This window comes from Lissotriton helveticus, chromosome 1_1 (assembly GCF_964261635.1).
Source record: "Lissotriton helveticus chromosome 1_1, aLisHel1.1, whole genome shotgun sequence".
In the NCBI taxonomy this organism is placed as follows: Eukaryota; Metazoa; Chordata; class Amphibia; order Caudata; family Salamandridae; genus Lissotriton; species Lissotriton helveticus.
Genome location: NC_136057.1, coordinates 1245114787 through 1245131082, shown reverse-complemented (window position 1 = coordinate 1245131082; position 16296 = coordinate 1245114787).

Below are 16296 nucleotides of genomic sequence, written 5' to 3'. Positions count from 1 at the left end.
TTGGCATTTTATGGCAGAATCAATGTTTAGCACACTGATTTCTTGATTCATCAGAATTTACTTCACGTTCTCCCCCACAAAAATGTTGTCAGTTTTTTCCTGGTAAAATTGCAGGCATGCAGCAAATACCATATCACTTTGAATTCTGATGCCTGCGCCAACATGAGATTGCTTATGATTCGGAATTTAGGGCCAGATTTTCGACACATTTTACCAGCGGCGGCCTGTGCAGGTAAGAGTGGTGTGGCCAGCTTGTGGGGGGTATTGGACAGACCACCACAAGGTAAAATTAAATAAATAATGAATTTCCCCTCATTGTCGTCTGTCAAAATCCCCACCCGGCCCCACAGCTCTTCCATGCACGGGCCATGGCTGCATTTTACTGTTAAAAAGCATTTTCTTATGTACCAACCCTATGTTGTGTGTTGATAACCTATTACCGACTCGCAACATAGGGTTTGCGATTCTCTATTAGGAACGGGCGTGTAAAGGGCGTCCCTTCCTAATGGCGAGTCGCACTGATATGTTTGAATGTTTTGCGACCAGAAATGCAGTCGCAAACATTCACAGATTACCACCAATTTCACATGGGTGGGAAGCCTTTCGCAAATGGGAAGGGATCCTTAAGGAACCCCTTCCCCTTTGTGAATGGGGGCACCAAAAAATGTTCAGAGTAGGCAGGGGTCTCACAGACCACTGCCCACTGTAACAAAATGAAAAGAAAACTTTTCATTTTTATTTTATGAAATGCAGCCATTTTCCTTTGTGATAAATGGGATGCATTTAAAAAAAAAACGCTGCTTTATTTGAAAAGCAGTCACAGACAGACATTATGGTCTGCAGATCCCAGCAGGCCACCATCCCTGTGAGTGCCAGCCATTCGCAATGAGTTGCAAATTGCAACTTACCTCATTAATATTAATGAGGCAGGTCCCTTGAGACCCATCTGGGAATTGCAAACAGTGTCTGAGACACTGTTGAAGATCAGGTTTTGAGACTCACAAATTGCAAGTCGCAGAAAATTGCAATTGGTTGTACATGTGGCCCTAACATCCCAATTCATATTCAGAACCTTTTATAGGATAAGTTCACAAAAAGAGCACTCAGAGACATGGACAAACTGGGCACAATCACATATTGTGACATGGCCCAGCCTACACTTGACAGATCCCCCCTTCCCACCCACCCAGAGGTGTCGTAAATGTCACTAATAACAGCAACACAGTCCTTTTGGCACTGTATTCTGGATTGCCATAGACCACACTGCTTCAGACATTTATGTTCTTCTGGAGCACGGGTTTTGCAATTGAAGTGAGTTAGATTTAGGTTTAGTTGTGAACTTGAGTATTGGGAAAGCCATGTGTGTTCTTAGTCTAAGAACAGTGATCCTCTGCACAATTACATTTGGTGTTGACAATTTATTAGGAAGAATTTGCAGCAAATCCTTCAGACTACCGAGAGCATTCGAATGTAAGAATTTTTCTCAGAGGACATGCCCAACAGTTAGGCAAATCTGAGACTTTCATTCCTTCGTCCAAGACATGACCTGCTGGTGGTAAGAGACCTCACAATTAATCTATTGAGGACAAACATGAGTACTTTTGGGCGCTCAAGTATCTTGCCAAAAACAGATAATGTGCGGCAGCATTTGGGGCACAATGGGAGACACAAAACACTTTGTCAAAAAGAAAATATTTGCAGGCAGTGGTCCCAGGGACCACTGCCTGCCCTTATAAAATGAAACAGAAAAGTTTAATTTTTATTTTTTAAATGTAGCTGCATTTAAAAAATAAACTGCTTTATTTAAAAGCAGTTCCAGACATGGTGGTCCGCTGACCCCAGCAGGCTACCATCCCTGGGAGTGCCAGCCATTCCCAATGGTGTCTCAAATTGCGACAGGATCATTAATATGCATGAGGCATGCAATTTGCAAGCCCATTGGGAATCGCAAACAGTGTCTCAGACACTGCTGTGTATCCCAATTTGCGATTTGCAAATTGGTTGGTTGTACATCTGGCCCCTTCTGTTGTGGCGAATGGACCAATAACTAAGACTGGGTCATCAGGAAGTGATGACGTCGGAGAAGCAACAACACTGCAGTCCCTACTTTACTTCTGAGGAGCATTCAGGATGCAGTGAAACCAAAAGGTGTGCACCAGGTAAGCAATCCTAGCAGTTCCTCACACCTTGACAAGGCATACATATAGCACACCAGAGTGCTATCATGGGGATGCCCACTGAGGGGCAGATGGTACAGAAATAGGATGGCACTTAAACATTGCTCCTGAAAATAATCAGGAGACCCAAGTAGCGGACGCCAATAAATTCTCTTTTTATCTCTACACAAACAGTGGCTTACGTTCTGCGGCCAGAGGTGAAGAAGTGGGTATTCAGACAGAATATCGAGTTGGAAATGTTGAATTACACAAATATTGAGTTGGAAATATAGTGACACAGAAATATTGACAGCGAGAATATCGGGGTAAAGAATATCGAACTTAAGCTAAGAAATATAGTTTTCATCAATATAGAAGTCATTAATATCATTTGCAAAAATATGGTTGTTTAAAATTTCGATTTTTATTTAGTGTTATGTATTTTAGTTTATATTTTAAATGTATGTGATGTATGTTTTTCTGTATAGGTATTGTTTATGTTTTTTAATATATGTGTTACATTTGTAGTAGTTAGCAATTTTATTTTAAGTACATTTTGCGTTTTTTAGTTCCATAGCAGGATGTGGGATTTTTTTATTTTTTTTTATTTCAAAGTATTTTATTAATATTTTTCCAAAACAGATACATTCGCATTTCCGTTATGAGGTTCCAGCCAAACTTGGTTGGTGTTGCAGTAATTACAGGTACTCTGGTATACGTGTTTAGCTGAGACCCACATTGTTGACTTGCATAGAAATTAGGAGCAGAATAGTAGGAAGAGAAAAGATAGAAAGAGTTGAGATAGGATACAAGAACTATACGGAAGCTATGGGCCTAGTCTGGGTTTGCAGCACCGTGTGGAGAGCGGCCCCCCTGGGGGTCCCCAGTGGGATCATGGGGGTTCACAGGAGTCCAGGTACCCATCCAGCGAGTTCCACATCCCCCTAGTAGCTGGTCTTCAGAGTGAGTTTTGCAGTGCAGTGCTATCTGCGCCTCTGAGGTGCATCACCCAGTTTACCCAGCCTTTATATGATGTCTTAGCAGTATCCTTCCAGTTAGAAAGGACCAGTTTCACTGCTGCGGTCAATAGGAGGTCTAGTAGGTCCCTGTCATGCTGTGTGGGTAGTCCTGTGGTCAAGAATGCGGTGGTGAGGGCAGAGAATTCTGGAGCTAGTGTGCAACCCAGCGCTTTATGAAATCAAAGAGTCTCTCCCAGAACGCTTTGATTTTTGGGCAATGGGATATGAGATGTGCTACATCCCCCTTCCCATTGCAGCAGTTCCAACATAGGTTGTTTTCTCTGAGGCCCAGCGAGGCTAAGCGAGCGGGGGTCCAGAAAGTTTTGTGGAGTAGCCAGAATTTTGTTTGTGATATTACAAGGGATATTTTATTACGTGAGGGGGAGGCCCAAAGCAAAGCTAGCTCTTGCTCATTAAGTGAGACATTGGCTTGTTTTACCCAGTAGTTAGTTGACTTATTGTTAAGTTTGGTGGAGCTTGGGCATAGTAGTTTGTAGAGGTGTGATACTTGATGACCTATTCTGTTGAGTTTTGTCATGTACTGCATGATTGACGAGTTGAATGGGGATAGTTTGGCTTTTGTTAGGGCTGTTTTAATTTTTAGGAAATTGTAGAACTCAATGGCTGGAAGTTTATGTCTATCTTTCAATGTGTTAAACGCGATGGGATGGCCCTCTTCCTCTAGTTGGGCTGGATGGGAGATGCCTTTCTCCATCCATGCGTCAAGGGCTAGGCATTTCCCTTTGTATTTGATCTTGCTGTTGACCCAAAGAGATTCCCATTTCGAATTCTTTACGCTGTTCTCCATTTTCTTGTTTATTTTGAGTAGTTTTTTTTTTTTTTGAAGATTGGGTTGGAGGCGTGTGTGTTTGTTAGGTGTTAGCAGCATCAGCGGGTTGAGATTGTTTAGAATGGCTTTCTCGACTAGTAGCCATACCGGTGTATACCCTTGCGGGGGTGACAACCAGTAGGCGCTTTGATTTGCTAGAAATGTGGTTTGGAATGTTCTAAAGTCTGCTAGGTTTATCCCTCTCAGTTTTTTTTCTAGCTTTAATTTTTTATACTTATATGTGCCTTTTTCCCCTCCATAGAAATGTACTAATTAGGTTATCCACTTTGCGGTGGAAGTCATCCGTAAGCAGAAGAGGTAGCATACTCAACAGGTAGTTGATCATTGGGGTAATAATCATCATGATCGTTTCTATTCCGCCCCACCAGGTTATATATTTTGGGGACCAGGACACCAGGAGTTTCTTTATTTTTTCTAATAATAGCTTCTCATTTTGGTTTAGTGTGGACATGAGGTCATTACCAAAGTGGATCCCTAGATATTTGATGAACACTGTTTGCCAGGCCAAGCCCGACCCCCGTAGGGTGTCTCTCGTGGTGTGAATGTTGAGGGGTTTGCATTCTGATTTATCGCTGTTGTGCCTGTATCCTGAGTGTCTTGAGTATACCTCTATGGTTTCTATCAGGGCCCTGGAGGAGGTCTTAGGCTGCTCTGTTACAATGAGAATGTTGTCCGCGTAGGCGGCTAGTTTGACTCCCATGTCCCTAATATTGATCCCCTTTATTTCTGTGTTAGTCTTGATGTCGGCGATCAGAGGCTCTAAAGCTAGCAGAAAGAGTAAGGGAGAGAGTGGGCAGCCCTGTCTAGTGCTGCACTGCAGTGTGAATGGTTTGGAGAGTGATCCGTTGATGACAATGCGTGCTCTTGGGTCCCCGTAGAGTGCCAGCACCTTCCTTATGTATCCTTCCTCTAAGTTGAATGACTGCATGCATTGCTCCAGGAAGTCCCATGAGACTCTGTCGAAGGCCATCTCGGCATTCAGGGTGATAGCCACCGCTGGCTCTGTTGATTTAGTGGTGTGATCAAGAATGTGACAGAGGAGTCTGGTGTTGTCTTTAGACATACGGGTCTTTAGAAAGCCTACTTGTGAGTTGCTTACTATACTGGGTAGGACAGGGTTTAGTCTTGTTGTCAGGATTTTTGCGTATATTTTGCAGTTTATGTTGATTAAGGATATGGGCCTGTAATTCTTGGGTCAAGAAAACAGCAAAGGGCAGTGACTCTAACTCAGTCAGGCTGAGCCAAATACTAATAGAACAAAAACAATTGCCAGAATTGAGAAAAACTCCTACAAATTCTTCTACACCAACTTTATGAGCAAAACATAAAAGTCTGCTTTTTGAATTGCATCATCTAATGATTTATTCAACTTTTTTGCTTTTATTGATTTTGCAAAAAAACATGATTGTTTGTGCATAGTAATCCATACAAAATATATACCAAACAGATTATATACAAAGCAAATATATACATCACATTTACAACCAACACATTCACACAATTGTCATATCTCACACCTTTGGCCAACACCATCCAATCCTCTCTCAAATATCAAGCACCCATCCTACATACAGGTCCCAGAAAAAACCCACAAAAATAGAATAAAACAAAATATCAAGACAAAACAATTATTACAGGTTTATGTCTCTTTCAATTTGAATAAAACTTTGGATTTGTTTGTTTTTTATGCCAAACTCATTCTATGTGACCTGGGACCTGGTCGACGCGTTTCGAACCCGAGAATTAATGGGGTTCTCCTCAGGACCAACAAGATTCTACAACAAATAAAACAAAAACAAAATTTTAGGTTTCTACTCATCTACACCTGTGGCCAAAAATGCCAGTGCCCCTCCGTATTACATATCCTACCTTGAATCTTCGGGGTAACTACCCTCTTGCGTAACAGTGATGTCAATATCTAAAAACCATACAGAAACTAATAAGACACAAGCAGACAACAATCGAACCAACAAAACATGTTAGTGACACTTTATGTGACAGGGACTTACCCCCAGATTGCTTGTATCATGGCTGGGTGGGCAACAGGATCCCCTGTGGGTTAGAAGAGGCGGTTCGTAAACACTTGTCCTATATTTAGCATTTAAATCCCAACAAAGTCACTTCCGACAATGGTTCTAACTTACCATGTCGTATCCTGCTGCCTCCACGCTATGGATATAACTATGCGTGTTCAATCAGCTTATCCGCTCACAAACTGTTAGAAAGAGAACGATGGACTGTCACAAACGCACTCCGTTTTTCTGTTTTTTCAACACAATCTAAAACTGTACTTTCTTACATCCGCCGTCAAGTTGGAGCTTACCGATCAATTTCATGTAATTCAGGAGCCGTCACAGTCTCTACCTTGATGCCGGTACGGGAGCATACAGTATCCCTGCATTTGATTCGCCCATTCCCATCTGTACTTGAATATCCAATTGTAAACTTGCTGCTCAATAGCTCGGAAGGCGTGATTATTAAGCAGACCAACCGCTTGCCCCCTAGACCCCACGTGGGCCGAATAGCCGCTACGCGGCTTGGGAGTTGTGGTTTTTCAAGTGCAATGAATGTCATCTCCTTCTTGTATTGGTGCACTTGCGGAAATATTTACTAAGTGGCCTGGATTTCTAGACTCGTGTTTGTTTACAAACAGAATTGCCTTCTCAGTTTCCCTCCCAAAAACCGAATCAGCGCTAGGTTTATTTGTGAATTGTAATTTCCTTCATTGGTACTGCCTGAATCACACGAACGTATGTGGTGAATGTGGCTGTTAAAAACATAATATACTGCTTTAAGGATAGTAGCTTACTAACTGGAGATTTAACAACTGCTTTCCAGGGGCAGCGAATTGTATTTATGGATGTAAAACTTTATTGAGACAGTTAACTCTCACATTTTGGTTGGCATGAAAGGAGTGCGTAGAAACATTCATGGATGAAGCGACATAATCCATTAGACCTTTGTCTTGATGAAAAACTAAATTAGCTGAAAAAGTGATGTGGATGGACTTGTTCCTGTATAACCAAGATAACAGAGAATATTAAGACTGTTAGGGCCAGATGTAGGTGGCCAATTACCGGTCGGTAACGGCCGAATTCGTCCGTTACTGACCGGTAATTGGATTTTGAGATGTAGGAGCATGCTTTACAGAATCGGTATTTTACCGAATCTGTATTTACAGATTCGGTAAAATTACCGAATCGGTAAATACAGACTCGGTAAAAATACCCTCGGAGGCATAGACTTTGACATCCAAGAACGTCATGACTTTATCTGAAGCAGCAAAGCTGAACTTGATATCCTGAGTTCTTGAATTCAGCCATGACACGAACTCATTTAACTTCTCCTGTGGACCAGTCCACATGAGAAAGACGTCGTCAATATATCTCATATATTTTGAAATGCAATTTGCATAAGGGTTGTTTTTGAATACAAATTTTTGTTCCTAAAGGCCCATGAATAGAATAGCCAACTCCGGAGCAAAGGGGCAGCCCATGGCCACCCCCTTCGTCTGGTAGAACAATTCTGAGTCAAATGAGAAATAATTTCTCTGTAGAGCAAATTTCGCGAGTTCCAGTAGGAAACCTGTTGGTACTCTCATTGGTTGTGCCCTAGTCTCCAGAAAAAATTCCAATGTTTCTAATGCTTGTTCATGGGGAATTTGAGTGTAGAGGGAGACTACATCCATTGTGACTAACAGCTGTTTGGAACCATCAAAATGAATCGATGGTATTCTATTCAGAAACGCCGTGGTATCCTTTAGGTGTGCAGGAACAATAAAAGCAAAAAAGTTGAATAAATCATTAGATGGTGCAATTCAAAAAGCAGACTTTTATGTTTTGTTCATAAAGTTGGTGTAGAAGAATTTGTAGGTGTAATTCTTGGGTAGCAGTTCATCCTTGCCTTCCTTTGGGATGACAATTATGTTGCCCTCGGACATGGATTGTGATACCAGCCCATTCTCCGCACAATGGTTGAACACCCTTTTTATGGTGGGTTTCAGGTGGTCATGAAAAGACTTGTAAAAGGTGGCTGTATATCCATCTGGGCCTGGGGCTTTGTTGTCCTTCATAGACTTGACCGCCATTTCTATCGCAGCCGTGCTAATTTCTTGACCTAGTCTCTGTGCTTCTACATTAGTTAGTTTAGGGAGGCCAAGATTGTTAAGGTATTTTGTGCATGCCTCCAGGTCTAAGGTCTGCTCGTTTTTGTAGAGGTCCTGGTAGAATTCTTGGAAGGTCTTTAGGATGTCCTTGTGTCTTGTGTAGGTTTTGTTGTGTGAGTCCGTAATGGATGAGATGGTAAATTGGTTACATTTGTGTTTTAAGTAGGAGGCTAGGAGTTTACCTGCTCTGTTAGCCTTGCAAAGATTTATGGTCTTGAATTTGTTGATCCACAGCTCGGCCCTTTCTCTCAGGATTTTGTTATATTCATACTTGTTACTGGTTAGGTCCTTTAGGGTTCTAGAATCGTGTACGGCCCTGGTGTGGGCGGTTTCTAGTTTTTTTTTTGTCTAGCCTAAGCTGGGCTAGGTGTAGGTTTTTGGTTTTGTTAATTTTGGATTTAATTTTGATTATTGTGCCCCTGACTGTCGCCTTAAGTGCATCCCATAAGGTAGTGGGGTTGGTCTCCGGTGTATCGTGTCTAAGGTATTCATTTATAGCATCCTCAAACTTTTTTTTGTTTTCTGGGTCAGTCAAGACGTCCCTGTTAAAACGCCACCTTTGGGGAATGTCTTCGTTATGGCACCCGCTCAGCTTTAGACTGATGCATGAGTGGTCTGACACCAGCCTAGGTGCTATATCAGTGTGTTCTATCAGGTGTGTGTGTGGGCCTGTTATTAATATGTAATCTATCCTGCTATATGAGTTGTGCGGGTTGGAGTAGAAGGTGTAGTCTCTAGTGTCCGTGTGTTGGAGCCGCCATGGGTCCTTGAGGTTGAATTTGGCACAGATGTTCTTTAGTGTGAGGTGTGCGTTTGTGGGTTGGGATTAGCAGAGTGAATGTCTGTCCAGTATAGGGTCCAGAGGTATGTTAAAGTCCCCTGCCACTACCGTGAGGTCGTCCTGTGGGAGGCTGTCCAGATTGTGCGATACTCCCTCCCAGAATGTGGGGTCGTCAGTGTTAGGGCCGTAGATATTGGCTACATGAATGATCAACTCCCCTCTTCTCAAGAGTGTTATTAAGAGTCTTCCTACTTCGTCGTGGTATTGTGATTCTATTGTTAGTTTGGAGTTTTTAGACACCAGCGTTATTACCCCACGTTTCTTCCCTTCTGCTGGTGAGCACGCCACTTGTGATATCCATTTGGCGTTCACTAGTCTGACATCTTCCATGGACAGTTTGGTTTCCTGTAGTAGAAACACATCCCCTTACTCTTAGCTAGGTAGTCAAGTATCTTCTTAGGCTTGACTGGGTGGTTGAGCCCCTTGACATTTAGGGATACTATCTTTAGATCCAACGCTAAGTTAAGCTTGTTAGTGGGTGCCATTATCTATGGTGGGGGATGATTGGTAGACTTAAACTGCAGCCCCAGCTCTCATTTGTTGTTTCCCCCACCTCACGCCAGGCTCAGTTGACTGGAGTTGGGCGAGTGTCTGCCCGGTGCATGCCACAATGTTAGGTCTATCGCTACTGGGTGTAATACAGGTCAGATTGTACCTTCTTGTAAGGAAATGAGTGAGTAAGGAAGTCAAGGTGTAGTAGAAGATAGTGATAAGAAAAGAAAAAGAAAACGGTGCTCCCCCCTCTCCCCATTCCCCTCACTCCCTTACATTAAAATATCGTATGCTGAACGTGCGATGACAAGGTCATCGTTCCGTCCCCTGGGAGTTATTAGTCATTGTTCTGTGTTTGCCGTTCCCAAGATTGCGACAATCTCTTTTACAGTCCCTTTGCCCTGCAGAAGTCTGTATTCATTTTCCTGCCCCTCTTCCCCCCTACTTTGCCCTCCTTCAAATTCCTGACATCTTAAAAAGGATATGGTTATAGGCCACGATTCTGTGTGGTTTGTGTTGCTTGCTACTTCAAGTGTCTGTTGTCTGGCACAGTCCCGTTGAGGTATTGTGGCGAGATCCTCATCGAGGTAGTCGATGCTGAAACGGTGTTCATTGTCTCTGGTTCCACTGTGGGTGGTCACTTGTCTGTGTTCTGCGGTTGGGGTTGTAGGTCATCTCCAGCTGCTAGTAGTTGGGTCTCTTGCTTGAGGTGGTTGTTCACTCCTGGCCCTTGGAGATGGTAAGTCTGTTGTTATTGGGCTTTCTTGGTCTACTGTGAGGTTTACTAGTTACTTGTGTAGTTCGTATTTTGGCTATTTCTTGAGGTAGCCAGGTCATTAGTGCATGCTAGTTAAGGGATGGTAATCAATTGAGGTAGATGTGGTTGCTTTACTAGTTCATTGACTTTAATCAATTAATTGGTTATTAATGTTGGTAATTGGGAAATTTTGTTTTAGGTGCAGATTGTGGAGTTTATATGGGTAAAGGATGTGGAAGTAATTTATTTGTAATTAATTATTAATTAGTTGTTAATTAATGTTCATTAAATAATTGGCAAATTAATTATGGTAATTGTGTAAAACAAATTAGGAGCGGGTTGTGGGGTTTATAGGGGTAAAGGGTGGAAAGTAATTTATGTTTAATTAATTAATAATTAGTTGTTAATTTATATCAAATAATTAATTGAAAATGAAATACGGTAATTGTGTAATTAATTTTAGGTGTGGGTTGGAGGATTTATAAGGGTAGAAGGTGGGAAGTAATTTATGTTTAAATAATTAATAATTAGTTGATCATTACCATGAATTCATTAATTGTTATTTAATAAGGTTCAAAATCGATATTTTGTACAACTATATTTTTAACATCAATATTTTTTGTTGTTGATATTTTTGTACTTACCTGTTTAAGTGTAGGGAGTCGATATTTTTCCATTCTATATTTTTTCAGGGATATGTTTTTCTTCTGTTTTTTACATCGATATTCTGTCAGTGAACCGGAGAAGTGTGCTATCTGTAAGCATCAAAAGAATAACAATAGAAACACTAAAGCTTTTGGAGCAGCAGGGTCTTAAGTGAGGACTAAAAGGACTAGTGGAAGGATAAGCAAATGAAGCCTTAGAAAGCGGACTTTTCAAATACCTTTAACCCATCCAAAACAAAGCCACCACCAATGAGAAAGCAATGGTCTGCCTAACAACTCCTAAGATCTACCTAGTAAAACAGAATCACAAACACCTTAGAGATAATGTACACGTATGTCACTCTCAGGAAAGCCTAGCATGCATACAGACACATAAGAAAACTATGAATTTGAATTTGACACACAGTGGCAGGTATAGAATAAAGGTGGTGTTCAATCCTTTCTCCAATTACTCTTACAAAACAGGGTATTTTAATCAACTTCCAGATAAGTGCAGTGCTCATCATCAGAGGTACAGAACAAAGTGGTGGTGGTAGAAAGCAAAGTGAAAGCATGAGTTCAAAACATTCTGGAGTAGATGGTGACAGGAGCAGGGGTGACCTCGGGGCTTTTGTAAAGACTCTTCTCTAGAATTTAATAAACAGCCACTCTGTGGAAGTCAAGTCAAGTCAAGTTAGAATTTGTATAGCGCACTACTCACCCAGAGGGTCTCAAGGCGCTTTAGGGAGTGGGGGGGGTTTAAGCGTTACTTATCGAATATCCAAGTTTTGAGTTGTTTTCTGAAGGAGAGGTGGTTCTGTGTAAGGCGGAGGTGGGTGGGGAGAGAGTTCCAGGTCTTGGCCGCTAAGTAGGAGAAGGATCTTCCTCCCATGGTGGATCTTTGGATGCGTGGAATCGCGGCGAGGGCTTGATTGGACGATCGTAGTTGGCGGGTGGGGGTGTAGAAGGTCAGGAGCGTGTTGAGGTATTTGGGTCCTAGGTCGTAGAGGGCTTTGTGTGCGTGGGTGAGTAGACGGAACGTTATTCTCTTGTTGGCGGGAGCCAGTGGAGGTCTCTCAGGTGACCGGATATGTGAGCTTGGCGGGGGATGTCTAGGATAAGTCTGGCTGAGGCGTTCTGAATGCGTTGGAGTTTTTTCAGTAATTTGGCTGTTGTTCCGGCGTTACGGGTGTTTCCGTAGTCCAGTCGGCTTGTGACAAGTGCTTGGGTGACCGTCTTTCTTGTTTCGGTGGGGATCCAGCGGAAGATTTTTTTGAGCATACGTAGGATGTTAAAGCATGATGATGAGATGGCGTTGACTTGTCTGGTCATCGAGAGGGAGGAGTCCAGGATGAAGCCCAGGTTACGTGCGTGGTCCGTTGGTTTGGGTGCGATGCCCAGGGCCGGTGGCCACCATGAGTCGTCCCAAGCGGAGGGGGATGATCCTAAGATGAGGACTTCCGTTTTGTCTGAATTCAGTTTTAAACGGCTGTTCTTCATCCACTCGGCTACTTCTTGCATCCCTTTGTGTAGGTTGGTTTTGGCGGTGTTTGGGTCTTTGGTGAGGGAGAGGATCAGCTGGGTGTCGTCTGATGTTGAGGTTGTGTTGGCGCGCGATGGATGCGAGGGGGCTCATGTATACGTTAAAGAGGGTGGGACTGAGTGAAGATCCTTGTGGTATGCCGCAGATGACTTCAGTGGCCTCTGATCTGAAAGGGGGAGGCGGACTTTCTGGGTTCTTCCGGCGAGGAACGAGATGATCCAGTCCAGTGCTTTTCCTTGTATCCCGACGTTGCTGAGGCGTTGTATCAGGGTGCTATGGCAGACTGTGTCGAAGGCTGTGGAGAGGTCCAGTAGGATGAGGGCAGCTGTTTCTCCGTTGTCAAGTAGTGTTCGAATGTCGTCTGTGGCTGCAATGAGGGCGGTCTCGGTGCTGTCTTTGGCTCGGAAGCCGGACTGTGATGGGTCGAGGGAGCGTTAGATTCGAGGAAGGCGGCGAGCTGATTGTTGACGGTTTTCTCAATGACTTTGGCAAGGAATGGGAGGAGCGAAATGGGGCGGTAGTTCTTAAGTTCGGTGGGGTCTGCTGTGGGTTTCTTCAGGAGAGTGCTGAGTTCGGCATGTTTCCAGCTTTCCGGGAAGGTAGCAGTGTTGAGGGAGCAGTTGATGACTGGGGTCTGCTTTGTTGAAGATGTGTTGGGGACATGGGTCGGTTGACGATCCGGAGTGGATGGAGTTCATCAAGCAGATGGTGTCTTCAGTGCTGATTGGGTTCCAGGCGCAAAGGATGTTGGAGGGGGGCTTTGGTTTGGAGGTGAGGGGGGTGGACTGCTCGCCAAAGCTGTTATGTATGTCAGTGATTTTGTTGTGGAAGAACGAGGCTAGAGAGTCGCAGAGGTCTTGAGATGGAGTGATGTCGTTGGTGTCGGCGGTGGGGTTGGTAAATTCTTTGACGATGTTGAATAGTTCCTTGCTGTTGTGGGCGTTGTTGTCGAGTCGATCCTTAAATGCTGATTTCTTGGTGGATCGGATCAGCTGGTGGTGTTTGCAGGTGGCGTTCTTGAAGGTGGTCATGTTGTCAGTGGTTGGGTTTTTTCGCCAGGCTTTCTCGAGGGTGCGTCAGATCTTTTTGGATTTCTTAAGGTCGTCATTGAACCAGGGGGCTTTTTTGCTACCTTGCTTGGTTAGATGGTTTTTCAAGGGTGCTAATTCGTCTGCGCAGTGAGTGATCCATTGTATGAGGTTGATGGCTGCTTCATTTGGGTCCAATGATTTGGCGGGAGGGTTTTGGTAAAGCGATGTGAAGATCTGGTCGGTGGTAATTTTGTTCCAGTTTCTGCGGGGGATTGGTTGTGGGTGGTGGTGGGTCGTGTTTTTTTTGTAGTTGAAGTGAACGCAGCTGTGGTCCGTCCAATGGAGTCCTGTGGCGTGATTGAAGGAGATGTACTTGCTGGAGGAGAAGATTGGGTCGAGCGTGTATCCGGCGTAGTGGGTGGGGGTGTTTACCAGTTGTTTGAGTCCGAGATTGGCGAGGTTGTCCAGAAGGGTGGTGGTGTTGCTGTCGTTGTTCTTTTCCAGGTGGAAGTTGAGGTCTCCTAGTAGAATGTAGTCCTCAGAGGGGAGGGCGTGTGGGCTGATGAAGTCTGCGATGTCTTCGCTGAATTGTGTGCGGGGTTCTGGGGGTCTGTAGATGAGGGTGCCTCCGAGTGTGGTCTTAGGGTCGGTGTGAATCTGGAAGTGAAGGTGTTCGGCGGTTGCGAGGTTGTCGTCGGAGCTGGTCGTGATGCGGATGGTGTTTTTATGGACGATGGCGATGCCTTCTCCTGTTTGGTTGGTTCGGTCCTTTCGGATGATCTTGTAGCCGTCCGGGATGGCTATGACGATGTCGGGCGCTGATGAGGCGTTCATCCAGGTTTCTGTGAGAAAGGCGACGTCCGGCGATGTGGTGTCTAGTAAGTTCCATAGTTCAGTGGCGTGTTTGTGGACCGAGCGGGTGTTGAGCAGGATGCACTTCAGGTGGTTAGTGTCGGAGTTCTGTTTGGCGTTTGTGGATTTGGTGTGGGTCCTGATGCAGTCTAGCTTGCAGGAGTGGCAGGTGAAGGGTCCATGGGTGTGTCCTGGGGCAGCTTGGCAGCAGACTGGGAGACGTCCTGTGTTAAGTGCAGAGAGGGTTGCGGCGTCGTACGTTATGCGGGTGGAGTGGATTGTGCGGGGACCAGGGGGTCTGGTGCTGGGTGCGGTCCGGGCGCGGACGGGCGTAGACGGGCTTACCTTTGGCGCGCCTTCGGGGCGCATAGGGCGCGTCCGCTGCACGTGGACGCTGCGCGCAAATGCATCTGTCATAAGTGGAGAGTGGAGGGGGCGGAGCGAGGGAGGAGCAGCTGGGAGGCGGGAGCGGGGTGGAGAGGCGGGCTAGGAGGCACAACAACAAGATGGCAGCAAAAACAAAAGTGAAACAGGACGAGATTGGGGCACAGTCTGGGATGTCGCTAAGATATGGGCAGAGGCACCGGCACAATCAGGCACAAATGATTACAAAAGCAGTGCGAGCAATGCAATATAGAGCTACGATATCAGTCAGCCACAAACAATAATACAAGCAATGAGGGCAATGCAATATAGCACTACGATACCAGTCAGCCACAAATGATAATACAGGCAATGAGGGCAATGTGCAAATTGGTTAATGGCAGCAATGAGCACAATAGCGCTACAATACCAAGTGACCAGGGAGCGTGTGGGGAGCGACCGCTTCTGAACGAGTCAGAACGGTCACAGCGCTGAGACAAACGGGACGATCCTTAGCTATCTGCGGGAGGGAGGAGCAGCTGGGAGGTGGGAGCGGGGTGGAGAGACGGGCTAGGAGGCACAACAACAAGATGGCAGCAAAAACAAAAGTGAAACAGGACGAGATTGGGGCACAGTCTGGGATGTCGCTAAGATATGGGCAGAGGCACCGGCACAACCAGGCACAAATGATTACAAAAGCAGTGCGAGCAATGCAATATAGCGCTACGATATCAGTCAGCCACAAACAATAATACAAGCAATGAGGGCAATGCAATATAGCCCTACGGTACCAGTCAGCCACAAATGATAATACAGGCAATGAGGGCAATGCGCAAATTGGTTAATGGCAGCAATGAGCACAATAGCGCTACGATACCAAGTGACCAGGGAGCGTGTGGGGAGCGACTGCTTCTGAACGAGTCAGGACGGTCACAGTGCTGAGACAAACGGGACGATCCTTAGCTATCTGTGGGAGGGAGGAGCAGCTGGGAGGCGGGAGCGGGGTGGAGAGACGGGCTAGGAGGCACAACAACAAGATGGCAGCAAAAACAAAATTGAAACAGGACGAGATTGGGGCAAAGTCTGGGATGTCGCTAAGATATGGGCAGAGGCACCGGCACAATCAGGCACAAATGATTACAAAAGCAGTGCGAGCAATGCAATATAGCGCTACGATATCAGTCAGCCACAAACAATAATACAAGCAATGAGGGCAATGCAATATAGCGCTACGATACCAGTCAGCCACAAATGATAATACAGGCAATGAGGGCAATGCGCAAATTGGTTAATGGCAGCAATGAGCACAATAGCGCTACGATACCAAGTGACCAGGGAGCGTGTGGGGAGCGACCGCTTCTGAACGAGTCAGGACGGTCACAGCGCTGAGACAAACGGGACGATCCTTAGCTATCTGTGGGAGGGAGGAGCAGCTGGGAGGCGGGAGCGGGGTGGAGAGACGGGCTAGGAGGCACAACAACAAGATGGCAGCAAAAGCAAAAGTGAAACAGGACGAGATTGGGGCACAGTCTGGGATGTCGCTAAGATATGGGCAGAGGCACCGGCACAATCAGGCACAAATG